General features: G+C 47.4%; 1 protein-coding gene across 1 annotated transcript in view; it reads left to right on the forward strand.

The window, feature by feature from the left end:
* LOC119168060 (TWiK family of potassium channels protein 7) overlaps positions 1–27,589 on the forward strand; it is a 136,713-nt gene that overhangs the window by 53,945 nt on the left and 55,179 nt on the right. The gene's annotated exons all lie outside the window — the stretch shown is intronic.

Here is a 27,589-nt window from a genome sequence, read left to right on the forward strand (position 1 = left end):
ACTGAAAAGTGCTCTTGAATTTCGTGATGTCTTTGTAAATCATGTACCTTTCAAATTTCTCTTTTTCATTTTTCTTTCTTGCGTTGTTTTCTTGTACAAGAAAAAAGAAGGAGAAGATGAGAGAGATTTTAATTGCAGGAAGTATTGTTTGAACGCAAGAAAACTTCGAGAAAAATAGCGCGAAGGAGTAAATATAAATAGAGGTCACAATATGAACGACCTCACATTTTACATCCTCCCGACAACTTTCTGGTTCCCAAAAGACAGCAAACGTACACACGTTTAATACACTTGGACCAGTATATAGGTATCAACGCTTCAAAAGCTCTTGAGTCCATGTGATATGCTACATACGCAACAGAAACCCGAAAGTGCTAAGCGTTCTTCTTTATAGGAATTTGTAAGTTACCATTGTTAGGAGCTGCTTTCTACCGGCGGCCGTAACGCAGCAACACGTGAGCAACCCTCCTCCTCGAAACGCACTTTTTAAAGACGATAGTCTTTCTTGGCGACCTTCGACGGAAAAATTTTGGTCTGTCCGTACATTTGTCTGTTTGTCCGTTCTTAACAATACCTCAAACGGTCGACCCCATCCGCAGCGCCCACCAGTATTGCTCAAATTTAAGCGTTCATACTTGTGCGATTGTCAAATAAGAATCGATCATTGTGCATATCTAAGGTACCATAACAACAAGACGATGTTTTGTTGATTGATTGATATGTGGGGTTTAACGTCCCAAAACCACCATATGATTATAAGAGACGCCGTAGTGGAGGGCTCCGGAAATTTCGACCACCCGGGGTTCTTTAACGTGCACCCAAATCTGAGCACACGGGCCTACAACATTTCCGCCTCCATCGGAAATGCAGCCGCCGCAGCCAGGATTTGAACCCGCGACCTACGGGTCAGCAGCCGAGTACCTTAGCCACTAGACCACCGCGGTGGGGGGATGTTTTGTATGTGTGCCTTTATAAAATTGAAGGTACACACAAGTAATTCTAAGGACACTAGCGTTAAACACGCTGCGCTGACAGTGCAATACGATGCTCAAAAAGGCAAGTGTTACCAACGCTTTGGTAAAGCGACGCGGCAATGGCACCTGTCTGTCGCTTTGCGTTCTACACAGGCGTGCACGCCTTCTTTCGTTTTCGAAGATAACTGCCAGATGGTGCTTGTGTCTAACGTGCCTCGATGCGCTCGTTCGCCTCCGCTGATCGCTCAAAGCACTCTAACGCAGCGCCTCCAGAATACCATTAACCAATTTTCTTGCGCAGAACATCCAATAAACGTTATGTGCACTCTCTCTGGACGCAAGACTATCGTCTTTCGATGACATTTGCAGTATAGTATGCAGATTCGGGGCCAATTTTTTCTCCTGTATTTATTTTAGATGCGAAGCGTCTCTTTTTATTTAAAAAGAAGCTTAGAGACCTCTTTTGAGGCACATTGTTAGGGCGGCAGTACTAAAAATGCCACTAGGTGTTGTTCACAAAATAAAAAGCGTGAACAGCAATCATGAACCAAACGACATAAAACGCAGTGAAATAGAAAGAAGTTACGGCAGTACTGGTAAAAAAAACACAACATCAGCAAAGATAAAACATATAATAAGAAAATATTCAGAGGATGTATTTTAAACAAAGTAGTGTAGTCAAGAAATATTACGATTAAATACACTGAAATGACTCCGCCGCGGTGGTCTAGTGGCTAAGGTTCTCGGCTGCTGACACGAAGATTGAGGGATGGATTCCCGGCTGTGGTTGGTGCATTTTTGATGAAGGCGAAAATGCGGCAGGTCTGTGTGCTCAGATTTCGGTGCACGTTAAAAACTTCAGGTCGTCAAAATATCCGGAGCCCTCCTCTACGGCGTCTCTTAAAGTCATATGGAGCTTTTAGGACGTTAAACTATACATATCAATCATCATTATACAATCAAAACGCTCACACAAGAAAAAAGTGACTCTATGGTGTTATAAATGGTGAGTTAAAAACAAAAGCAAGCAAAAAGATGACGATGACACAGGGGACGTACGAGTATATAGGCACATTACATCGCGCTTCTCTGGACAGATAAATGGTCAATGCGTCACGGAATGTATGAGTGCTTTTCGGACATGCAACACTATCTAGTAGGAGAATGGCGATTTGGGCTAGTTGGTTTGAATTCATAGTAATAAGGGCTGCAGCGCGAGCACGAATGTGCTAGAAGAAACAGACAAAGTCGAGGTACGGAAGGCAAAAGAGGACAACACAGCGCTCGTGTTGTCCTCTTTTGCCTTCCGTACCTCGACTTTGTCTGTTTCTTCTAGCACATTCGTGCTCGCGCTGCAGCCCTTATTACTATGTATCTAGTAGGGAGTCCCATCTTCGGACAGCACGTGACAGTGCTGAGCTGTCGAATGCATATGTGTCGATCCGTATATGCGCAAAAAGCTAGAAAAGATCATGGAGCCTGTGTGACGTAGAGTAGGGCCGTTTCAAGCATGCCAATGTTCGAGATGAATTAATTTGTGAAACTGTATCAGCAAGACAATGTCAAGGCGAGTACTCAGAGGTTGCAATGAAAGGTTAAGCTTGATTTGTGTGACATTAGACTGATAGGTGTAATTGTTAGAAGTGAAGCAGCTTGCCCTTTTCTGAACTCGTTGTAATATGTCAATCAGGTTTTTAAAGGGAGGGGACCAAGTAGGAAAGGCGAGTTGAGGGCGAACAAGAGTGAGGTGTGTCAGCTTACGAACATTCGGAAAACATTTTTTTTTATTTCGTCGCTGTTGACCCGAGGATAAGGAAGCTTTGGCAGAAATGGAGGGAATCTGCTCTCACCAACAAATATTTGAAGTGAATGTTCTTATTAGAACTTTATATTGCGTAGAAATAGGAAGTGTGTCTTCATTGATATGTTATGAATACAGTGTAGCTTTCCGAGTAAATGACATTACTTTGGATTTTGACGTGTTGAATCTCATTAACCATGTACAGCACCACTTCGTAACTTGATCACGTTGAAGAACCAGATAAATGTCTGTACTTTCTATTTGGCGATAGCCTATGCAGTCATCGCGAAATTATTTTCTAGAAGAAGACACGTTATGTGGGAGGTCGTTATTAATTATGAGAAATAGTGAAGGACCGAAGACGCTTCTTCGTGGTACACCAGACGATACTTCATTAAGGAGTACGAAAAGTTATTTGAAATAGTGAATTGGTGGCGATTAGAAAGAAAATTCCTGAACCATAATAAAGTGAGACTGTCCGCTTTAAGAGCTGGCAGTTTCGAAATAAGGCGACTGTGTGTGACGTGGTCGAACGCCTTTGAAAAGCAAGGGATAGTCAGTTTCTTGGTTGTTCAACTTTGCGTGTAAATTTGTCGTAAATTGAAGCAAGTGTATCTTGCACCATATGTCGTTTTTAAGACCTTGCTGACTAATACAAAAGAACCTTATGGTCGAGCTCAATTAGGCGTGTTGCGTGACCACCCTTACTCTGCACATGCGTGTACCCTCCCCGTCTCTCTCCTCTCCTAATATATATATATATATATATAATATATATATATATATATATATATATATATATATATATATATATATATTATATATATATATATATATATATATATATATATATATATATATATATATATATATATATATATATATATATATATATATTATATATATATATATATATATATATATATATATATATATATATATATATATATATATATATATATATATATATATATTATATATATATATATATATATATATATATATATATATATATTATATATATATATATATATATATATATATATATATATATATATATATATATATATATATATATATATATATATATATATATATATATATATATATATATATATATATATATATATATATATATATATATATATATATATATATATATATATATATATATATATATATATATATATATATATATATATATATAATATATATATATATATATATATTAATATATATATATATATATATATATATATATATATATATATATATATATATATTTATTTATTTATGTTATGTCCGGTGTTGTCGTCGGCCCATAGACGTGCGCGTTGGTCGCGGTAGTCCAAAAAGCTCAGACAGCCTCGAACGGTTAAAAACAAGTTTATTCCTATTCGGATGGAGGCGGCGGCCGAACTGCCGGGGGAAACGCCGGTGACTCGTTTGCGCCAAGCGGGGGAAGGGGAGGAGTCAACATCTGGAAGCAGTTTCAGCAACCGGTCCTTCGCGGGTTCGGAGCGCTCGTGGCACAGGGGTGCTTGGAACACAACAATATGCAAGAAATTTTATTATTCGTAAGTGGTAGCTTTACGTTACTTCCCTTTCCTCTTTATTACAACGGCTTAATGGTCAGTGAAGTGGTAAATCAGTGATGGGGCGTAGTGGGATGTTTGCGAAGGCGATGTAGTGGGCAGTTTTCAAAGGTTGAAACTATAGGCGGTCATGTATTATGATGGTAAGGACACAGTGTGGCAATTTATGGTTCTTTAACGCGCTCCTTGATACAAGTACACGACCATCTTGTATTTCATATTGGCTACTTCTCAACAGTATTTGCTTTATCGTCCGTGAAGTGGTGGATCGGTGATGGGGCGTCGTGGGTGTTGGCAAACGTGAAACTATAGGCGGTCACGTACACATATACAAGAGATGGAAAGACCCGCACTTTAAGAAGTTTCGCCCCTTGAAGTGACTGCTCACGCTACACAACAGTTCACTGGTCACCCTGTTAGGCAATGGTTACCGGCACTACCTGCAAGGTAGTGACGGTAGGAGATTTCTCCTGTGTGTTGTTGAACAATTAAAAATTGCAGCGTGCGCGTTAGCTAAAAGTGGACTGCGGTTCTCTGTGTCCAATTGGAGTCTTCTGTCTGTCATTGACCATTAGCAGTGGCTGGCGTGTTCCAGTTGGAAACACCGGTCGATCACTGCGTGTTTTGCGCCTCTTCAAGTATCGCTCCTGCACAACGTCGCGATGAATGCCCGCGTCAATGTCGCCGGCAGTGTAAGCGTTACCGCTTGCTGCTTTGCATCTACACGTGGTTGGCTTTAGCGGGAGGCTGTGTCTTTTTTTTTTAATTTTTTGCTTCTATTTTTTTCTTTTTCACTGAACACCTTCTACAATCTGACTAACCCGATTCGCGATGGTGGCCTCTCATCGTCCCTCTACCCTTTTAGCTGTTGCTCTATCTTCTCTCTTTTGTTTGGTTGGGGGGAGGCATACGAACACAAGCTCTAATGAAAGCAGGGGCAGCCTTGAAAAAGATAAGTCCGCTTGTCCAAACGCACCTGGTTTTCGAATTTTTCATCACCTGCTTCAATCTTCCTCTTCTTGCTTCTTTTTTGGATTGTTCTTTCTTAAATCTCTCGTCTTTATGTGCTGGATAATCGATTTTAGTCATGAAAACACTCGCGCAAACAACATTTTTAACAAAGACCTCTCCCGTGTTCTGCCAGCCAACTAGTTCTTTTGCTTTCTGCGACAATGTTATGACTCTAAACTTCTTAATCGCATCTGCCCACCTGACCTTCTGTCTTCCCGTCGAGCGTTCTCCTTCTCAAGGACTCAAGTCAGTTACTATTTATGACCAGCGCTTTTCGTGCCTATGAACCACGTGCCCCATCCATGTCCATTTCTTCTTGATTTCTACAGATCCTAGTACACATGATCTGAAGGCGAGCATCGTAACCGCGCGGCTATCATGCCATGGCAGCATAACAAACATTTATTTGAACCGTGGGGCTGTGTTGCTATGGGTAAGAGAAACAGTGTGAATTAATCATGCTCACCCAAAGAAAGCCTGACGCATGAATGAATGGGTGCTATGAGCGTCCTCTTTGCAATGGGGTGGTGATATGTGCGACCCCATGCTCGACAAAATAAAAGAAAACAAAAGCGCTTTTTTATTTCATGTTGGTATAATGTCCTCTCTACTTTTATTGAATCTATTCTACTGTAAAAATAAAAAGCAAATTTGCCACCCAGTTCTCGGCCCCCTTGGCAAAATGCCACCCACTATTTATTTTAGATGCATCTCTTTTTCAGGTATATTTCCCGCAGCGTCGGCGTCCGCACTCACACTACGCATTGACATGTTCCAGTAAGAAACACCGGTCTATCACTGTCTGCTTTGCGTCTTCCCAGGTTTCTCTCCTGCGCAACGCCGCGATGAGCGCCAGCGCCAACGTCACCGCCAGGGTGCGCGTTAGCGCCCGCCGCATCTACGCATGGTTCCCTTTAGTGAGAGATGGCGTGTGTGTACTTTGTCTGTTGCTTTTTTGCTTACCTATACTCTACTGTCTGTTAATTATTTCCATTGCGGATATGTTTAGGCTTCCATTGCTGGCCCTAAAACCCAATGCATCATGTACGCGCGTGCACAAACGTGCACCTCGGTGGATATTTCCACATTCAGTCAGAACATGCGCCGTCATTTATTAAGTTTCCTTACGGCATGCGCATGTTCCTTCAATGCCGAATCTCGCTTTGATATTGCATGTCCTAAGGTAACGTGACCTTCCTTGAAACAGTAAAGCGCTTGCTACTGAATTATCACAACATGATTTTCGCCCTTTCGGTAAAGTTACGTGGAGCTAGTTTTTTTTTTTTTCATTGCTGCTATCCAGTAAATATTCTCCGCCTCTCCGACTTTTCCCTGAACGCTCTTTGTTGCCATATCAGCCACAGTTGTGTATCTACTAGTGACCTTCCTAGATCGTTTTCCCCCCTGTACCCTCTTCCTATACAAATAACAAAACAACGTCTCTGCCCATCTTCTCTGCACACCTATTCTGCCCATTTGTGTCCTTGCCTTACCGTGGTGGTCTAGGGGCTAAGGTACTCGGCTGCTGACCCGCAGGTCGCTGGATTGAGTCACGGCTGTGGCGGCTGCATTTGGATGTATTTGGATTGTTCAGTAAGACAATGTAATTGTAATTGTGTGTATCAAGTTGATAAGTGTGCTTATTGTTTGTGACTTGGTTTTCCTGCACCTGAGGAACCAAGAATACCACGCTGAACGAAGCATCCTATTTCTCCTGGCTGGAACTGTCCTACTCACTCGACCATGGCGAATCACGGAATGGTCCTGTTAGGTCGTCAGCTGACGGGACATGGTTGCAGCGGGTTCTCGCGTCTCAAGTCTGTAGCGACAGGCAAGCTTGCCGGCGTCCAACATGGCCGCTCCGTGTCGATACTTTATCACAGCAGCAGAAGGCGTCCATTTCGACTCTTCTCGTCCAGTCTGTTCAGCGCGGCGTGTCGCTCGGCCTGTCAAATCGTCGCCGCCGCTACAGAGGAATGTGCCGAGGCAATCCAGGTCGAAGTATTACTCCAGCGCGAAGCCGGGGCGCCGACCACGCGGTGCCCCTTGGGGCTGGCGCGTATCTCTGCCGAACGGGCGACGTGTGATCAACGGCGGCTGGATGCGTCTTATCGCCTCGCGAGCTCCATCGACCGGCGCCGATCGATCGGGTCCGCGGCTGCCAGCAGCCGCCCACCGCTGGCGGCGCTCACGAACACCAACTCCAGTGAACAATTGCCTCGCCTACCAGATAGCGCCTGCACACCGCACTTTTTTATTTTCTCTCTCCCTTCGAAATGAGTAATAATTACTTCGCTTCGTCGCTCTGGTAATGATTGCCGCCTCGGCGTATGGTGCACTTGTTCTCTTGACAGGATACAATGTTTGGTGGCCTCCCGATGCACGCTTTTCTGGCGCACTTCATTCCTTGAAACTTTTTTTTCGTCGCTCGGAAGCTTGGCTCGCAGGTTCACCCCCAGAAGTTCACCCGAAACTTCATTCGCGTTGCCTAAAAGCTGGGCCTTCAAACGATGAACGATTCCTGGACACGTGGCGTCGCGTTTCCACCAGTGGGCTTGCGAGGGCGCAACGGTAGCCTATAGTTCGTATCTGAAACCTATATTTTGTAACATCCTGTGTTCATCATCGCTTCCATCTGATACTTCTGCGCACACAGAGTTGTAAACAATCCCTCCACAGAAAACTTGTGTGAGATGGCCAATAGAAATATTCTGTATTGTGCTCCGTTGTTGCGTTCGTACAGTTTCACAAAGCAGCTGCAATCTTCACCTATTCACACCGATAATTTGGGCCACACTTTGCAGACTAGGCCAAATAATAATAGTGATGATGCTGATGATGCTCTCACATTTGTGGCATTCATCTACAAAGTAGCATCGGCCAAGAACCGGTTGGTAGGATCTGGAAGTTAGTTTAGGTTAGTAGGACAAATGAGAGCGCTAGGCACCTATTTTTCTTGTTTTAGTTCTTTATGTCGCCATTAAAGTGATCACAGTATCGCTGTGTGCTCTGGGTTTGTACTACCAGGCGCTTCAGCATCGGCTTTGTTCTGCCTGGTGAAAACTCAAGTGGACGATGCGGCGTGGGGCAACGCCTCAAGAAGAGATGAAGACACAGTCGCTTTTGTGAACAATGAAAAGGCAGGCGTAGGAATCGCCCCTGCCTTGCTTGGTTGGTCCTTCTCAGTGAAGCTGCCTGAATTTATTCTAGTTTTTGAAGCTGGAGCCTAAAAGTTTTTTATCAAATGCATCACAAACAATTTCTCAATGCGACTCTCGTCGGCTGAGGTCGGGATGGTCATCCTAGCATTTCGAAAATCTCCGTCAAATAAAAATATTGCTAACATACTAACAGAGTTTCTTTCAGCATGTGCAGGTTTTTCAGCTTCTGAAAACCCTCCAACTCTAAAGACATTCCGACCATGAGTACCACCGCGTGCAGTTGAAACACCTAATGTTGCCGCGGGTTCGTTTCCTGGAGATGAAGATTGAATGGCCGATTTCCTAGCATGAGGAGCACTCGATGACCCAATAATATCAGTACTTCCAGAAGTAGGGTATATATCAGATACATAAAATCAGCAACTTGCACAGATACGATAGAAACAATAAATCCGTGGACAGACTATAACCACCTGAAGTTTCCATGGCAAACTCAATGAAGTTAGTCCAGAAATCTTGAAGTTATGATGACACATAGTTGGTCAGGTGAGATCAACCCTGTGTGCATGTGCGAAAAGATGGAAACCACTGAACATAACTTTAAATTAGAAATATTTGTTAGCGAACTTCGGCGACTTTGAGCGTATCTATCTATCTATCTATCTATCTATCTATCTATCTATCTATCTATCTATCTATCTATCTATCTATCTATCTATCTATCTATCTATCTATCTATCTATCTATCTATCTATCTATCTATCTATCTATCTATCTATATATCTATCTATCTATCTATATAGCCGCCTACGACTATTAGTACTCCTGACCGTTTCTATGATGGTATCTAGGCCAAATTTTTATGGAATAACATGACTATATGGCGAGCGTAAATTACTAGCCATAACATGATAATCATGACATTTCTGTCACGACTAATACGATTTACATGTCATGAACTTGCTGTTCTTGTGCTGGCTTCGTTTACATAACATATTACAAAACTGATATGGTATGACATGACTGCATGGTGAACGTAAGTTGCAGGCCCTAACTTGAAAATCATGAGATGAATGTCATTAAAGTCATGACTACATGTTATACGTTCATTGAGCGCTCGCAGTCTTTTCGCCAGCCTCACATACACCAAATTCGGTAATACGGGACGTGAATGCAAGACGAACGTATATGACTGGTGCAAGCGCGATAATCATGCATAACATACGTGTCATGTAAGAACATGACTACAGCCTCGCTCATGATGCTCTCGGGGCCGTTTCGCTAGCTTCACATGTCCCGAATTCGGTATTATATGACGTGAATGGACGATGAAGGTAAACGACTCGTCCAAACATGATAATCACGATATACGCATCATGTAAATTATGACTACATGCTACGCTCACAGAGCGCTCGCGGCGGTCTATCTATCTATCTATCTATCTATCTATCTATCTATCTATCTATCTATCTATCTATCTATCTATCTATCTATCTATCTATCTATCTATCTATCTATCTATCTATCTATCTATCTATCTATCTATCTATCTAGCCGCGTAAGACGTTTAACTCTCCTGGCCGTTTTTCGATAATGATATCCAAACCAAACTGGGTATAACATAACATGACTGTATGAGGAACGAGTTTGACTAGTCATAACATGAAAATCATGACATGTTTCTCATGAAGGGCATGATTGACATTTCATGGTCCTGCAGCTCATGCATTGGTTTCGTTCACATGGCGTGTTGCAAAACGGGTATGGTATGACATGATTGTATGGCAAACACAAGTGACAGACCCTAACAGAAAATTATGACATTCGTGTCCTGTGACAACATGACTAATTGCCACGCTCTTGATGCGCTCACGGCTGTTTCACTAATGGCATATATACCAAATTTGGTATTACTTTACGTTATTGGATGACAAAGGTATGAAAGAGGTGCAAACATGATAAACATGAGATGCGTGTAATGTAACAACATGACTACATGCCACAGTCAAGGCGCCAATACTTTTCGGCGTGACGTGGTGCGTGTCACGCCGGCGCTGCCACGCTAGGCGCCGGTCCTGCCATATACTCACAGGCGCGACGCCACGCTGCGTTGCTTTGACGCATGCGCGTTTCAGCGCATCTGGCATCCCTCCGTCACGAAAAAAGAGAGACGCAGTGTTGTCTGCTGGGTAACGCATCCGTGTGAAGTGCAGCGTATCGCATTTCGAGCCGGTTGCCGTCGGGCTGCGCCGATGGACGCTGGCAGCGCCGGTCGCGCCTGGCGTCAGACTGTAGAGTGGTCGCGTTTTGACGACGTAGCGTCGCTGTGCCCAGCATGCACGCGCGTCAGCGCTAAGTTGGAGTATAATGGGCCCTTTAGGATGCGCTCGCGGCCGTTTTTCTTGCTCCACATAGACGAAGTTTGGTGTTAGGTGACGTCAATGGATGACGAAAGTATATGACTGGTGCAAACATGACAATTCTGACACGCGCGTCATGTAAGAACATGAGAACATACTACGCTCATAGCTTGCTTTCGGCTGTTTCGCTAGCTCCACATAAACTAAATTTGTTATGAGGTGAAGTGAATAGATGACGAAGGTAAACGACACATTCAAGCAGGATAATCATGACACGGAAGTCATGTAGGCTATTCTTTGTGCAGAATTTAAAGTGACATATGAACATTTCTCATTCGTGCTTCACATATCATCGATTCCAATTGTTCTGCCTATTTTTTTTATCATGTTTGCGATACTGTTAGGAAAAGGCTTCTAGTCTCCTTTTTTGAAGATAGGTATTTGGTTGATGGGTGAAGCTATGGTAAACGTTAGTGCCTCTGTTGTGAGACGTTGCCACAGGGATGCATTTCATGCACTTCGTGGTTTTATTCAAGCTGCCGAACGTATCCAAGCCAAGCAACAGCCAAGGCAACTCTCTAATAAATCCTGTTGTGATACGTTCTTAATCACTTTAACACAGGTTCTGAAGGCTGGTGTACCAGGCGGGTCACCGCTCAATGAAGCGAAGTGATCTCCTCTCACCTGGCCACTTTGAAAGAGGGCACGCACGCCGCGCGGTAGCCTCCAATAAACAGTCCCTTGCTTGTTAGCGTCTTGTGTGGTTGTGTCTTTACTGAGCGCGTAATGCAGAACACCGTGTCAGTAGTGTAGCAAGCAAACCCGGCGCTAACGATGGACAGCCTACCACTACAAGAGGGACTTGTACTGAAAATGTTCCGACCAAGAACTGGAAAAAGTTGCGGCAAGGATTGAACTCTACTTCAAAGTTACCGAAGCCAACAACAAATGGATGCCAGCACACAAGGCTGACATTTTAGATGCCTTGCTGCTCTTTGACTAGCCTGTGTAACACTGTATCTTCGTGCGCACCGCTACCCTCGCCGTAGATGTTGGAGTGGTGACAAGTAGCTCATGCCTTTCTAGCAGTGGGCGTTAACAACTCTCTCCCTGGCCTGCCGTGCTCTTGCCGTGTGTCAGCTATCTCTCGCTTCTGACTCTCCACCGCTCGCAACCTTCGAGCCCACTCCTAACGTGGGCCTTATCTCACCCGCACCACCTCTCTCTATCTGTTGGCGAGAAGAAGCTGCGAGCTGGTGGGTGTGGCCGGCGCGAACCTCAGGATTCTCGTGGCGCCGACAGTGTGGACAGCGCGCCTCTGCTTGCCGGCGGACGCGGTCATGGCATGGTTCCCGCTTGCGTGCGCTTACCTTTTCCGGCGGTAGCCGGCGTTGCAAGAGTTAGCGAAACCGATCGCATTCGTGAATGGTGAAGTCAATACCAACGACGCGTGAGCCAGGGAAGCCGAACGCAAGTGTCGGCAGTGGAAGACCAGCGACACTGAAGAGGTGCTTGTGAAGAACACCGATCGCGAGAAAATACAGATGGCGCGCGGGTAACACCGAAGTGACGCGAGCCAAGGAAGCCGAACGCAAGCGTCTGCAACGCGTCCCGCCGCCTGTGTCTTTGCGTTTCAAATAAACTTTTACTCGAGTAAACGCTACCCCGAGTGTCGCTTCAAACCATTTTTCCAGCACCCGCGTCGACGCCTGTTTCAACCGGGTCAACGCTGTGCGCAACGCTGCAGCTCCGCATTTCATCAAGGAAGATGGGAAGATGGTCCATAGGGAAGATGGTCCATAGTTTTCCGGCGCGAAGCTCCTTAAAGCGGCACCCGTTCGTTCTTCGTAATCGTAGTTGTAGTGTGTAACAAGTGTTACATTTTGACCTCCAAGGTGGCGCTGGTGAGAGATTTCTCCTGTGCTTTGTTGAACAATAAAAAGTTTGCGGCGTGCGTGTTAACTAAAAGCCGAATGCTCCTGTCTCTCATTCCCCATTAGCAGCCATTGGCATGTTCCAGTAGGAAACGTTAGTAGAAGTAGAAGTATTAAAAGCCGACTTCTGCTGTCTCTCATTTCCAGTAGCAGCCATTGTTTACCTTCAAGGTAGTGCCTGGTGAGATTTCTCCTGCGCGTGATTAAACAATAACAATTTTTGGCTCAAAACGCCGTTGATTGATGAAATAAACCAACGAAAGACGCCAGATGTTTTTAAAAGCAAAACGAAAAGACGCCAGATGTTTCTAAAGCAAAACAAAAAGAAGGCCCCAGCTGCTTAACGAAAGACACCAGATGTTTTTTATCGGGCGAATTAACAGAAGAAAATTTCATGGTATTACTTTCAGGAGGCTCGCCCAATCTCATCATCATTCACCTGGTGGATCTACCGTCAATTTTTTTCTTCATGTCACAGGCCCAGAGGCATCTTACCTCTATCAGCAGAACAATGAAAGGACTATGACTCTATGGTCATAGCTTTTGAAGACTACTTACGCCTCTGTGCAACGAGAGATTCGAGAGGTACGCCCTGCGCAGTCGCCAGCAACAGGAGGCTGAGCATTCAAACAGTTTTGCGCGATATACAGTTAAAAAGCGCAGACTTGTAGTTTCGGCCAACTAAGGGACTCGATGGTGAGATAACATGTGGTATACGGTATGCTCGTGAAGAAGCTACGTGCACGCCTGCTGCAGGAGGAGTACTTGAACCTAGAATCAGATGTAGAAATCTGCAAAGTCGCGGAATTGGCAGCAGCGAAATACAGTGCTCTTGAAAGCGAAGTGAATGTGCAGAGAGTCGAGAAAATTACAAATGCAGCTGGACAGTCACGGGTCAGCGAACAACGTCGACGTGGCGGCTACTGTGGTAAGATCCGCGAACGAAGTCGTTGCCCAGCGGCTGGTAAAACGTGCATGCTGTGCAAGAAACGAAACTATTTTGCAGCTTCCAGCGGGAGTAGACGCGGCGTTCATGAGTTAGGCATCGTCGCAACAGAACAGGTAGAGAGAGAGAAACAACTTCATTGAAAGGCACAATGAGGTCGTTGAATTCAGTGTGTAGGCGCGGATGATGAAAAACATTGACTATAAAAGAGAGAGGTACGGGGCCCAAGCATGACCCCGCTACATGGTCGGCATCCTTAGTCCGGGACACCGCATGACGAGGCCCCTACTCGCGCCCGTCTCACCAGAGCCCGTTGAGACTCTAGTGATGAGCAGTTGAGGAGGGCAGTCTCTCATGCCTCTCGGGAAGGGGTAGGGGAGGGGGGTAGGTGGGGATTTTTCGGACATGCCCATACCATGTGGAAGATATCACACGTCTCCCCACAGTGTGGGCACCACCCATCTGTGTTCGCATCGAAATGTTTTAGGAAGGCAGGACAGAGTAGAGTACCTGTCTGCAGGTGCCTTAGAGTTCGCTCTTCCGCCTTACTCTGCCCCTTTGCAGGAGCCGGGTAAATGCGGTGAGTGTCACGATAATAGGTCAGAATTTCTTTGAACCGCAGCAGCGGTGTATTGGCCTCCGAGTCATAAGAGCCAAGGTGAGGAGCCTGGTGGGTAAGCACTCGGGCGGCCGCGTCAGCGGCCTCATTACCTCGTAAGCCCTGATGGCCAGGAGCCCATACGATGCGTTTCGGGGCTGGATCAGCGAGAGCCCGATTTATACTTTGGCTGGCTAGGCCGGATATCTCTCCTACCAAGTAATGAGCACATGCTTTCCGGGAGTCCGTGATGATAACTTTCGAGTTGGGGTCCGCAGCAGAAAGCGCTATCGCGACTTTCTCAGCACGCTCTGGATTTTGTGCTCGGAACAAGAGCCCATTGACATGCTTTTCCCGGTGAACTACACAGGCCGTGTAAAATCCCGTGGGCGAAGGCCCTGCTATATCTACGTAGAATACACCAGGTAGGGAGCCGTGTTGCCTCCCAAGCGTCCGAGCCCGCGCCTGTCTTCTCCTTTCGTGCGTGTGCTTATCCATGTTACTGGGGAGTGGAGAGACCGAGAGCATATGCCGCCACAGTTCCGGAATACGCTCCGCCTCCTCTGCAGTGCAAGTGTGCTGTATATGTAAGCGGTTCAGCCGGCGGCACCCGGGAGCCGTCTGCACGAGCCGCGTATATTGAGTCATAAGGTGGGCCTCCCGCAACTCCTGGTAGGAGTTGAGCACACCTAACGCCCTCAGTTTGGCGTTGGAAGTGGCCACCGGAAGATCCAGAGCTCGTTTAGTAGCCTTACGAATGATTGCATCTATTCTTTCGTCTTCTTGCTTGTTAGTGCGAAGGTATGGGACGGCGTAGAGGATCCGGCAAGTCACGAAGGCATGGGCGAGCCGAAGCGCGTCCCTGCCCCGCAGACCACCCCGCTTGTGGGAAACGCAGTGGATCATGCGCCCTACCTGTTCGCCTATTCTCTTTAGTTTCGCTATAGTGGAGTCCGGTCTGAGTCTGTGGTGAATGAACCCGCCCAGAATCCGGAGCTCCTCCACCTCTCTGATGGGAACCCCAGACAGGGAGATGTGTATGGCTGACTTATCTCTTGGCTTCGCTCTAACGTGCAGAAGCTCTGATTTGTTTGGAGCACATTGGAGTCCACAATCATTGGCATACGCCTCGTCTATGGATGCGGCCTGCTGAAGGCGTTTCTGCATTTCACCAAGGCTCCCTTCAGTGGTCCAGATTGTAATATCATCGGCATATACTGCGTGTTGTGTGCCTTCCACCCTGGCCAATTCGCTTGGAAGGCGCATTATAGCAATGTTGAAAAGGAGCGGTGATAACACTGCTCCCTGTGGGGTACCCCGTGTTCCCATAATGTACGGGCCATATTCCTCGTCCTCGATCCGAAGAAGTGCCTGGCGTTTAAAGAGGAAATCTCTGACATATGCAAAGGCCTTAGCGCCACAATCGGTGGAACTCAAGTTAGCCAGGATGCTGCTGTGTTTAACATTGTCGAAAGCCATTTCAGATCAAGGGCGAGGATGGCTTTATCATTGTGTTGCATACTTATGGGCTGTATGACGGCCCTATGGAGCTGGAGAAGGACGTCCTGTGCAGACATGTGTGGGCGAAACCCAAACATGGTGTCTGCAAAGAAGCCCGTGCCCTCAAGGTATGGGGAGAGGCGATCCCGTACCATCGTTTCCATAAGCTTGCCCGCGCACGAAGTCAGTGATTTGGGCCTCAGATTTTCTGTATTCACGGCCTTGCCTGCTTTGGGGATAAAAGTCACAAGTGACGTTTTCCATTCGGAAGGTAGCGCACGGCCATCACAGATCTCGTTCATGTATTCCAATAAATGGAGGTAGGCTGTGTCAGGGAGGTTTGCCAACAGCTTTACTGTTATGCGGTCCAGTCCCGGAGCCGTACCCCTGCGCATTTTAGCTGAAGCCGCTTTAAAGTCATGCAACTCAAAACGGGCATCCAGTGGGTGATTAGGCTTACCCGAGTACGTGTACGCCGGCCCAGGCGGGTCCTCCGTACGACAGAAATAGCTATCGCACAGAGCATCCGCAAGCTGTGCTGGAGTGCCTTGGTACCTTTGCAGAGCTCGCCGGAGCTGCTTCTGCGCCTCCCCTCTCGTTTGAGAGGGTCTATGAGACTGCGAAAGAGACGCCATGTCCCCTTCGAGCTCATCTGACGAGCTGCGGCGTCGCAGCGGGCTATCCAATTTGAATCTGAGAGTTGGGCAGCATACGCTGCAGCCTGTTCCGTGAGTTGGGCTATGCGGATACGTAATTTTCGATTAGTCTTCTGCTTTTTCCAACGTTTTGTTAAGCTTCGGCGCGCCTCCCACAAGTTTAGGAGGTGAGTGTCAACTGCGGGGATTTTTTCGTTGGTTTGGAGGGTAGTAACAAGTCTTTTCTGAATGTTGCTTACGTGATGAGCCCATTCTGCATAGCCTACAGGAAATAGTACAGGAGGGATAGCCTGATTGCGAAATTGGGTCCAATCGGTCAACTTGGCTTGACCGCATTTTTTATGAGCTGAATTTTCCAGGAGTGTGACCCGGAGAAGGCAGTGATCCCTGCCTGGAGAATCGCCCAAGTTCTCCCAGGTAGCATCCTTAGCATTTTTTACGAGAGAGAGGTCCGGACACGGGTCACGGGTTACCGAGTTCCCCACTCGAGTAGGTTGCGCCGGATCCGTGAGCAGCGTGAGGCGAAGGGTGGCGATAAGCTCGGCCAGCTTACGTCCTCTGGCCTTCTCGTAGTGATAGCCCCAGTGAAGGCTGGGAGCATTGAAGTCTTCCATGATCACTAAGGTGTCCTTGTCTGCCAACTTGATCGCCCGGAGGAAGATTTCGCTGAAAGTTACGCGTGGCTTATGCGGGGGACTGTATATATTTAGGATGTGTATTGACTGGTCGCGACGTCTGAGAGGCAGTACTCTGAAAATTGTGTATTCTTGTTCAGTACTTAAGTTTAAATCGACCTGAATCGCGGTATATGCCTTGTTCACCAGGATGCATGACGAGGGCCCCTCTGGAAAGTGCTATAGCCAGAGAAGTTTCAGAGGGACTGCAAGTAGAGCTGGACGTGCGACCGTTTTTTCCAGGCTCTAAAACCCCTGCAGTTACATTGTATAATCTCAAATTTTTGTAGATATTTAGCTTGTTTGTTCGATGAGCTAGCCATCTTTTAGTATTTATTTACGGTGCAGAGGACCGGTCCGGACCTGGAGCCGGCCCCGAAAAGCCTTCTTCTGCTGCCTGACGGGAGGCCGACTTGCGTTTAACCTGCGGGGAGTCGCTCTGAGTGGTGTTTTTAATTTGGGCGATAACCTAGGGCTGCACGGCTTTAAGGACTGAGTTAGAAACCTGCGCCACAATTTCGGGAAGTGCTTGCGTTAAGGCTGCCGTGAACATGTCCTGAAAGAACTCGCGGACGGCCGACATGATTTGAGTGGGGAGGGCTGCCACGCTCGCCTCTAATTGCTCGGTTTTACGCTCTAGGAAGTCGATGCGACCGATGGATCCGGTAATGGAAGCTGGTCCAACTACCGTGTCCGCGTCCTGCCGCGAGACGCTAGTGAGGCGGGATGTGACGGAAGAGCCGTCATCCCCGTCCTCTGCCTCGGCTTCCTGCATTGGCTCGGATGACCCGACCTGCTTGGCTTCTAATTCCTGAATTTTGCGCGCAAGAATTTGGTTTTGGCGCCTGAGCTCCCCTATCTGCTGCTGTAGGGCGGTTTCGGTAGGGGAGGGAGAAGGGGAAGGTCCGGAGACTGCCCCACCCCAACAGCTCACCTATGCTTGGACGGGTGTCAAGGGTGGGAAGTTCTGACCAAGACAGGAGGCTCCGACGGAGTCCCAGACTTTACATTGGTGAAGTGCCCGGTGTTGGTCTTCTTGGGTTCTGGCTTATTCGACTTGGCGGCTGGTGCTTTCTTGGGGCCAGTCTTGGGAGTCGGAGCCTGTTTGTGCCCCCCCCCCCCCGTTGTCCTCGGCTTGGATCCACGTGGGGATCCTGACTTGACCGGCTGCCGGAACCGTGCAGCACAACCGGGAGCTCCAGTCTTGTGGCCACTGCCGCAGAGGAGGCAGCTCGGAATGCACTGGTGTTCCGTGGTGCCGTCAGAAGTAGCAGCAGGTACCTGAACGCCGCAGCTTGTGCAGCGGCCGGGCTGCGGACGTGGGCAAGTATCTGCTCCATGGCTCACTGTGCCACAGAGGGGGCATGCAGGCACTGTCTTCTTATACAAGTGAACAGGGAGCCGCTCGCAGTTGTATAACACAGTCCGTGGCACCTTGGTTCCCGCGAAGGTGATCACCGCAACTGGGGTGCCCCAAGCTTGCGCACAGACACTACATTTGGCTCAGCACTGAGCTTGCTTTTCACAGTTTCGGACGTTTCGTCTTGAGAGACATGCACGACGCCTTGCCTCACCGGAAAGTTTGGGATGTCCCCGGAATGTTAGCTGGCGGCCCCCGACTGGCAGCTTAATGTCCCGGAGGAGTCTCTCGGCGGCGTCCGCTGATTTGAGCGTGCACACAAGTACATTTTGATCCCAGAGGGGCCACACCGCAAGTCCCACACTTCCATCGGCTCCGAGGAGGCTGCGGACTGCAGCGCCGGCTTGTCTAGGACCAAACGCTGTCGAGCGTCTCACGCGGTTTCAGCACCACTATGATGTCGTCTTTTTCGATGCGCGGCGTGTTCTTCGGCCATCACTGGAGTTGCTTGGCGCGCTGCGAGGTGACGCTCGGCGCGTTCTTGCCCTGTGCTTGCTGAGGGCGAGACGCTGCTTGTTGTTTCGCTGCAGGAGCCCTGGCGTCTCTCGATGCCACTGCTGCGTTCTTCCTTCCGCGCCAGACGCGGAGCATATCCTTGAGGTACTCTTCCTTGGTTGGTAGAGGTGTCTCGGTTTGAGCGGTATCCATCTGTATGATCTGTAGGGACTCCAGATCGTAGCCGGTGACTTGATTTGGAGTCGCCAATACCGGGGAAACCCCGGACAGGGCCAGCGCGGCCCTTACTGCGGTTAGGCTTAACTCCGCGGTGGTTTGGCGAAAGCTTCAAGTGACCGAAAAAGGGTCAAAAAACGGCCCACCTTGACAAGACGTGATGTCTACGGCTGCGGCTGACGTTCTTGGAGACGGTGGTAGAAGGCTTGCTGGAGAACGACGTGATGTGACGCAAATAATTGCGATATTTCACAGAGCCGACGTGGTATGCAACCGTTCCCGTCGATCGACGCCAGCGCCCCCCCCCCCCCCCCTTGGTGCGGAGGATTGTGGCTGTATGAGTCGTCAGACGCTAGGGATGAAGACAAAGTTCTTACGGCGTAAATCGAAAACGTATCCAGAAGTCAGGATTGGACTGTGACAGGCAACCTTGCCGGGCACCTGATGGAACTGAAAGTGGACACAGGCAAGCAAGTGAACATTTTGCTGTACTCGGTACTTTTGTGGGATGCGTTTGCCGACTGTCGTTAAGCCATCGACCACAGTGCTTACTAACTATGAAGGAAGCAAAATACATCATGCGGGCGTTATCACTCTGCCACTTCGTCTACGAGCGCAGCAAGCGAATGCCATTTTTTGTGGTCAAGAGAGGCAAGCAAGTCTTGCTTGCATTTAATGCCGCTGAGCTTTACGGACTGATTTCCCGCATTCACGAGGTATTTTCAAACAGTGACTCTAGCACTGACTGGGTTACCGATTTTCCTGAGTTATTTTACGGTTTGCCCTGCATAAGGAGACCACGCTCGCTTGCATTGAAGAAACGGTTGCCCCACAGTCATGCCGCCAAGCGAAATACCCCGCGCACTGCGAGCTTCAGTTCAGCAGGAGTTGGCCCTTATGGTGTCGTAGGGCACCATATGCAGAATGGAATAGCCGTCAGATTGGGCGAGTCCCTTTGTGCTTACTATAAAGAAGAATGTCTGCGTGTGATTATGCCTGGACCCGTAGTACATTAATCGAAGTCTTAATCGAAGACGCGAGCAATATCAGTCGACCTCACGTGAATAAATATAGGCAGAGCTAGCAGGAGCAGTGATGTTCACCAAGCTAGATGCTAATGGCAGATTTGATCAAATCATCTTATATGAAGACACTTCAAAGATCTGCTCTTTTAGTACACCATTCAGAAGATACCGGTTTTACTTCCTTTTATTGGGTATCGCGTCAGTGCCCGAAGTATTTCAGGAGGAAATGACAGAAGTGCTCGAAGGCCTGTCGGGCACACGCGTATGCGTCAACGACATTATAATTTGTGGTGCATAAAAAGAGGAGCATGACCAATGCCTGTGTCCAGCATTGATGGCAGTGAGAAAGGCTGGCCTGGCACGAAACAAAGCAAAGCATGCTTTCGCCGGGGCCAATGTTAAATTTCTGGGAGACTGTATCAGCAATGAGGGAGAAAAACCCGACGACAGTCTTATTGAATGATTTGCCAACACGCATTGGCCTCGAGGAAACAGCGAGTTCAAAGGTTTTTAGGGTATATGAATTACTTTGGAGAATTCCTATCTAATATCTCAAGGAGAATTGTGGCCCTTCGAACTCCTACGGAAAGTTCGTAACAAAGTGTACAAAACTCTTATTAGCGTTTGACATCGGTTCTTGCGACTGCAGTTTTGGACCCATTGAAGCAAACGAAACTCTCAGCTGATGCGCGAAGCTTTGCAGTGAGCGCTGCACTTGTTCAGCTCGAAGGGACAGCGTAGGGGCTAGTTGGTTGAACATCGTTGACACTTTCTGCCACATTTGCTGCCACGGATGCGTTGGAACCTGGCTCGGTAACAATGGTTCTGAAGGTTGTCGGCAGGTGAAATGCTGACATGTGGCACACGTTGACTTCATTTTTACATTTATCCCGGGTTCGTACATCAGACGGTGTGGTCGGGCTATGCATTTGCTCAATCCTGGAGGGCCTTCATGAAGATGTTGCAGCGTTGATCGCCGAACACTCGTTGGGATGAACACCCTGCCGCCATTCAAAAGCACTCCATCAACAAAATACACTTCTGACAGAAATGGAGCTAGTTCGCCTGAAAGCAGTCATCTTTCCTGCACTGCCTGCGCCATTTGCTTGAGGTATATGTCCTCTAGCATTGAAGAAGTCAGTTCAGTCTTCGTGTTCTCACTTACAATACTGGCTTACGCGGATCACATTGATACACACGTCTTGTTCGTTTTCTACGTCACTCGGTTAGGTTCGTGGAATTCTTGATAGCGTGTCCGCCACTAGCGATGCTTGCCAGGAGCATTCTGCAATTCAATATTGAAAGGCATTAGCCTAAATAAATACCGATGCATTCGTGGCGGCGTTTTACTGAAGTTTTTGTGTGCAATAGCAAGCAAAGATCTGTGGTCCCTTTCAAACGTGACTGATAAACCCAGAACGAACTCCCTGAAACGCTCACAAGCAAACGTCATCGCCAACTCTTGCTTTTTAATTTGGGTATATTTTGTTTCAGTCTTTGAAAGCACCCTTTAGGCATAACCCACTGGGCGTCAATCTTGGTCATGGAGCTGAAGAAGGTTGACACTAGCGACGCACTGACTTGCACTTGAAAAAAGACACACGGGAGGCACAAGAAGGATTGAGCAAATGCACAGCCAGCTATACCACATTTTCTGGTGTACTGACCCGGGATGAATGTAAAAATCAAGTCTCTGCTAAGCAAGTGTGCCACAGGTCAGCACTTTGCCTACCAATATTTTTTAGAGCCATTGTTACCTAGACAGGTCCCAACGCGGCCATGGCAGCGAGTGAGTGTCAACCAGTTTGACCATGGCGGCACATGTTAACTGGTTCCCTACTGTTTCTACTTGAACAACCCTGAAGTGGAACATATCCCTCAGTCAACAAGCCAAGTCGACTTACTCACACCATTTCCTTCAACACTCCCCCAGGGCCAATGGTATAGCTGAGAAAGGGGTACAGGTCGTAAAGCGACTCTTGAAGGAAAGTGAAAACGTTGGCGATGAGTTTTGGGTTGCGCTGCTGAATTACCGAATCTTGCCCATAATTGACGGACGCACAGCGAGTCAGCGAGTCAGCTCATGATAGGACGGTTGCTCAGGGAACGACTTCCAGACTTTTCGGCAGATTCAACATTGCCAGAACAGAAACATTCACAAGATCTCGGCAAAGGCATGTACCCCTCACCAAAGGGGATATCGTCAAAATGAAAAATGACAAGCTTATCCAAAAGCTTGAGTAGAGAAACTTGCTGGCCCTAGATAGTACACGAGTGTTGAAGATTGGGCGAGTTGGTTCGTCGTACTTGAACTGGTATAGCGCATTATGGGGAAGAAGAAACAGCCGAGCAGACCGACACAAGAGGACAGAGCGCTACTAGCGCTCTGTCCTCTTGTGTCGGTCTGCTCGGCCGTTGCTTCTTCCCCATAATGCGCTATACCAGTTCAAGCCCTAGTTAGTACATTATCTGCACAGATGAAGACTGGCGTAATCGAAAAAATTGCCAGCACCTTAGAAGGAGGACCGAACACTTAGAACCACTGGTTGACAAGGACGGTACGCCGACAATCCGGTCGCCTATACAGGAGACACGGTATCCCACACCAGATACGGAATCCCGGCTTGATGACAGCAACTTCATCACAAAGAGACCGAAATCCTTTACTACACGTGCCTGCGTCGGAAGCTCCATTGAGCCAGTCAGCTGCACGTGCACCACTCATAGCAAGCCAGCCATAAAGGAACCCTGGCGTGGCCCCGGCTCAGCATGAGGTTACTTGCCAGGCGCAAGAGGCAGCCGACACGAGTCTCGGAAGATCCACTAAGCCACGTATAGCACCGACACGCTTCGCCGACTACGTCACCTAAAAAGGCAACTACTTTGCCGCAGAGGTGAAGCAATGAACGCGATAGCAACAAACTGGAAGGTCACACGCAGACTGGCAAGCAGATTGAAACATGCTCCGCGTTTGTCACGCACAAATGATGCACGAAACATACTTACAGGTACAGATCAACGGGAATAAGCGTCTCACTTGTTACGTCGCTGGGGCTTTTTTCGTGAATGGAGACTGCGCAATGGGTGAAGTGGCCCTTTTTGCGCCCGGTAACTACATCAGAATCGTTCTAGTAAAAGCCCTAAGCGTAGGATTGTACCCACTGCGAGATAAGCAAGCGCTAGCGAGAGCATCCCCTCTCCGCGGGGCAAAGTACGCGTGGAATGAGAGCGCGTGCCGCCACGTCGTGACAATTTGGCAACGCTAAGGTCCCTAGATTAAAAATGTTTCCTAACTGATGTCACTCATTGTGCTCGAGCCGCCTTCCTCACTCTCTCAATTACCCCTCTTTTTTTCTGCCATCCGCGTCTGTAATTGGTGCATTGCTTGCACGTGATCTTGCAAATGGCTGGTGTTGTTATTCATTATTATGCAAAATGTTCAAAGCGAGTACGCATGCGCATATGATTCCAGCCGGATTCTCGCCGTGACCAAAGATGAAATCGTAGCTAGGACATAAACTGAAAAGGAGGAGCGTTTCAATGTGCGCCTAGTCGACCAAGATTGTTTCGCGATGCTCGTTCGATGCAACGTCCGCGTTTTTCAACAATGCTGCGTTGCCGTAAAATAACAGAAAACCGTTTCGCTTTCTTCAACTGACCTCGTGTTTTTCAAGATGAAGCACGCCAGAGAGTGTAGCTGTGAAACATTTCACGCGAATGCTTTCGTGCAACATTGTCTACGTACGTCAACGCAGATCGGCGAAGCAAGTTTATTTGTTGGTTTTTATTGAAACGCCAGGTGCACGTCGAATGTGTGTCTAGTGCATGCCAGTTGGTGCAAATACTCGTGCGTATGCACGTATACAGAGCTGCAGGAGGTTGTCAGCAGCGCACCTTCAGAAACTTTTCACGCTTGACCAGTCCAGTTCACGCTTGAGCCGAAACGTGCTGCTTCGAAACACCTCACCATTAGAACTCTCACTTTTCAGGAAATTCCGACCACCGCATCAGTCACCTGGCATCACGATTGTCCAAATGGGCACACTTAAAAAAACGTAATCACAGTGCTGCTATCAAGCGTCTGTACCAGTCTGGCCGTAGTTTTTTCTTGCGTGTGCACAAGACGGCTGAAATCAATCGTCACAACGTCACGCCCTGTGGTCACTGTCAGCAAGAAGCGCAGCAAGAAGCGCAGCAAGAAGCGCGTTCACTGTGTCACAGCACACACAAAACACATTCACAGAAGTGTTTGGGCACGTTCGGAGAACTGGATGAACTACGATGTAAGACGCGAGACGCCATGACTAGCGGTGTAAAACATAAAATACTACACAACGTTGCCAGTTGAGTAGCGCACATCCCGCTTGCTCTTGTGTTGTACCGTCTATGTTGATAATGATAACCGTTTACTTCATGACCTATTGCGTTCCATTTCGTTTCATTTACATCTATTCACTGTAGCAGCTGAACCCAAACATTCGCTTTTCCATGAAAGTTTTGAGCCTTCTAGGGGGCGCTCCAGGAACATAGGCGAGGAGAAAAGGAAAATTTGTCGCTACCTCCCTATTGAAAATCCTGGGTTGGTGGATTTTGGAATCGTTGTGCATATGGTGGAAAGAATAGTGGAAATGGTGGAAATATTAGTGGATATGGTGGAAACTGTAGTGGGCATAATGGCTGATGGCGGCGAGAGGGGAAAAATGGTGGCAGATGGTGGTGGTGGTGGCGAGCCAATGGTGGTGACGGTGGAAAATGCTGGCTCATAGTGGCGCGGCAAAACGTGTTTGGTGAAAGGCTTGGTGAGCAAGCAGGATGACGGGGGCATGATGAAAAGCACATGACAGTATGTGAAATCACTTATTTGTAGTGTTTCAATGTTGAATGCACAGAGATATATGTTTACGGTCAAAAGAAACTAACGCTGCCTATTATGCTTTCAAGTACGGTTTTTTTATTCATGTGGTGTCAACAACGCTTCGATTTTTGTGGAGCATAGAATATGTGGCCGGTAATATGTTTACATTTCGCGCACGTGCTTACATCAGTTTGGCATTCGCGATGTGTTTCTTTGTTATGATGTGTAGAAGACTAGAGTTGTCACTGTGAACATGACAAATCGGCGAGCAGTTGTCGGCAAATAAGTGGGCTCCAATTCGCAATTGCCGCTTTCAAAGTTAGAGCAGTACACAGCGGTCGCTTGATGTCGCCACGCCAGAAACGCAACTCTGGTAATTCTTGCACACTCTATTGTTTGAGCCGTACCTTTAAGTTAACAAAGTTCATGCGAATATACATAAACTTTCACTTTCGACATGCGTCGAGATGAACCCCAGTGAATTTGACTTTCAACGTTCTGTTCTACTACCATTATTTCCACCAAAAGTTAGTCATACTGACGGAGCCCGTACAAGTGTTATCGGCGCTTCTGTGTTTCAGAATTCACAATTTTGGCGAGTACAAATGACAATACAGCACAGCTGCGGCATCATTTACCTTAAATGAAGCATTTTTTTGTGTACGGTGTCCGTGCAAAAAGCGACAAACATCGATTCGACGCGCTTGCAGCACTTCCACCAAAGCTACGCCTCGCCTCACCGACAACCGACGGTCGCACTCGCCGGCGCTTCCCTTGCTCTTATGCGAGAACCTAGACACGTGAATTCGTATGCTTACTGAACCAATATGATAGCATAATGTTTCTGGCGCACTGCATTCGTTTTGGACAAGCCGTTATTTAGCTGTTCCTAGCGACAGACCAACAGCGGTGCACTGGCACGACTGCGGTGTGCGTTGCGCGAAAAACATCAAAATCAATTGTGTGGGCGTATCTATCGAATAAGCATAGAAGCGTCATAAAGCCTGAACTTATATTGCCCTTTGGAAGTAGCGAGAAACGGATAATAAACTTGCCAGTAACCGCCGATAAACTCTACCTGCTCCTCAGTCCACTGAGTTGTTTTGTTTCCTAGCGGTTGTAAATTGTAACAAAAACATAGCGCTTTTGCCATTATCGCAGTGGCAATCGTTACAGGCAGCAGTTGTTCGTGTACATCAAATGTGCAAATTTTAGTAGCAAGTGCAGATCCCGTCCCTCCCAAGTAAACGACAAACAGAACTGAAGTTAAACAGTGACTTTATGACTTGACTACTTTTTAACACCCCCTGTCGTCATCTGTCGGCGTGGCGCAGAGGTTAGTGAACTCAATTAAAAATTTGGAGGTGCCAGGTTCGATCCACGCTGACGTACCTTTTTTTTTACGGGAGCTTGATACATTCTTTTTTATACAATTATTTTTATTATTTTTTCAGCGGCAGCTCGTCACGGTGGTTCTTACGCTGCTTCGCGTTCCAGCATTGCCGGCTGGAGCGCGCCATCCACCATCCGCTCCACCATACGTCACCATACACCATGTGCCACAAACATTTCCACCGCCAAATTCCACCAAAATAGTAGAATCCACCATTCCTATGGTGGATGTTTTTTCAATAGGGCTTGGACACTTGTTTCATCTAGGGACCATGTGTAACGCGCGCCCATTGCGCCATCTCGCTGGTAATGCCGAAAACACGACAGTAGCTCCCCCCGCCCTCCAGATGCCCGACACCAGTGGTAAGTGGTAGATATAGATAGCCTGCTGCTTAGCTCAGTAGTTAACACCTCGCACTCACGATTCAGAAGTCCCAGGTTGAATTTTGCGCGCGGGAGTCTTTTTTTAAATTACTTTCCTTTCTGCGTTTACACACATATATAGATGCGTATACATATATTCTGAGTGACGGCGACGCCGATGCCGATGCCAGTAGCAAAATCCAGCTGAAAGTGTCAATATAATTGCTATCGCGTAAAACAAGCATGCGCCAGCACGGTCACCGCTGAATGAAGCAGGGTGATCTCGCCTTGCCTGGCCACCTTGAGAAAGGGCATGCGTGTCGCGTGGTAGCCTCTAATAAACAGTCCCTTGCTTGCTAGCGTCTCGTGTGGTTGTACCCTTCCTTACTTAGCGCGTAATCAAGAACAGTTGGGTGAAGTAAACGAAGCTCTCGGTTCATGTCAAAATCTCAGAATTTTTTTTCTCTCTCTCTCTGTCTCTATGGTTTTTCTTACATTATTTGTATTTCAGAAAAGATCATTCATAAGCATTGTTCTAGTGCTCATGCAAAAATTACGCTCGCTGTCTTGGCCGATCCCTAAGAGTGGGATGTGTGCCATATTTTAAAGGAATCAAATGAAATGTAAAAATGGCAGCATATTCACGGGGTG

The sequence above is a fragment of the Rhipicephalus microplus genome, chromosome 3 (assembly GCF_043290135.1).
Source record: "Rhipicephalus microplus isolate Deutch F79 chromosome 3, USDA_Rmic, whole genome shotgun sequence".
NCBI classification, from domain to species: domain Eukaryota; kingdom Metazoa; phylum Arthropoda; class Arachnida; order Ixodida; family Ixodidae; genus Rhipicephalus; species Rhipicephalus microplus.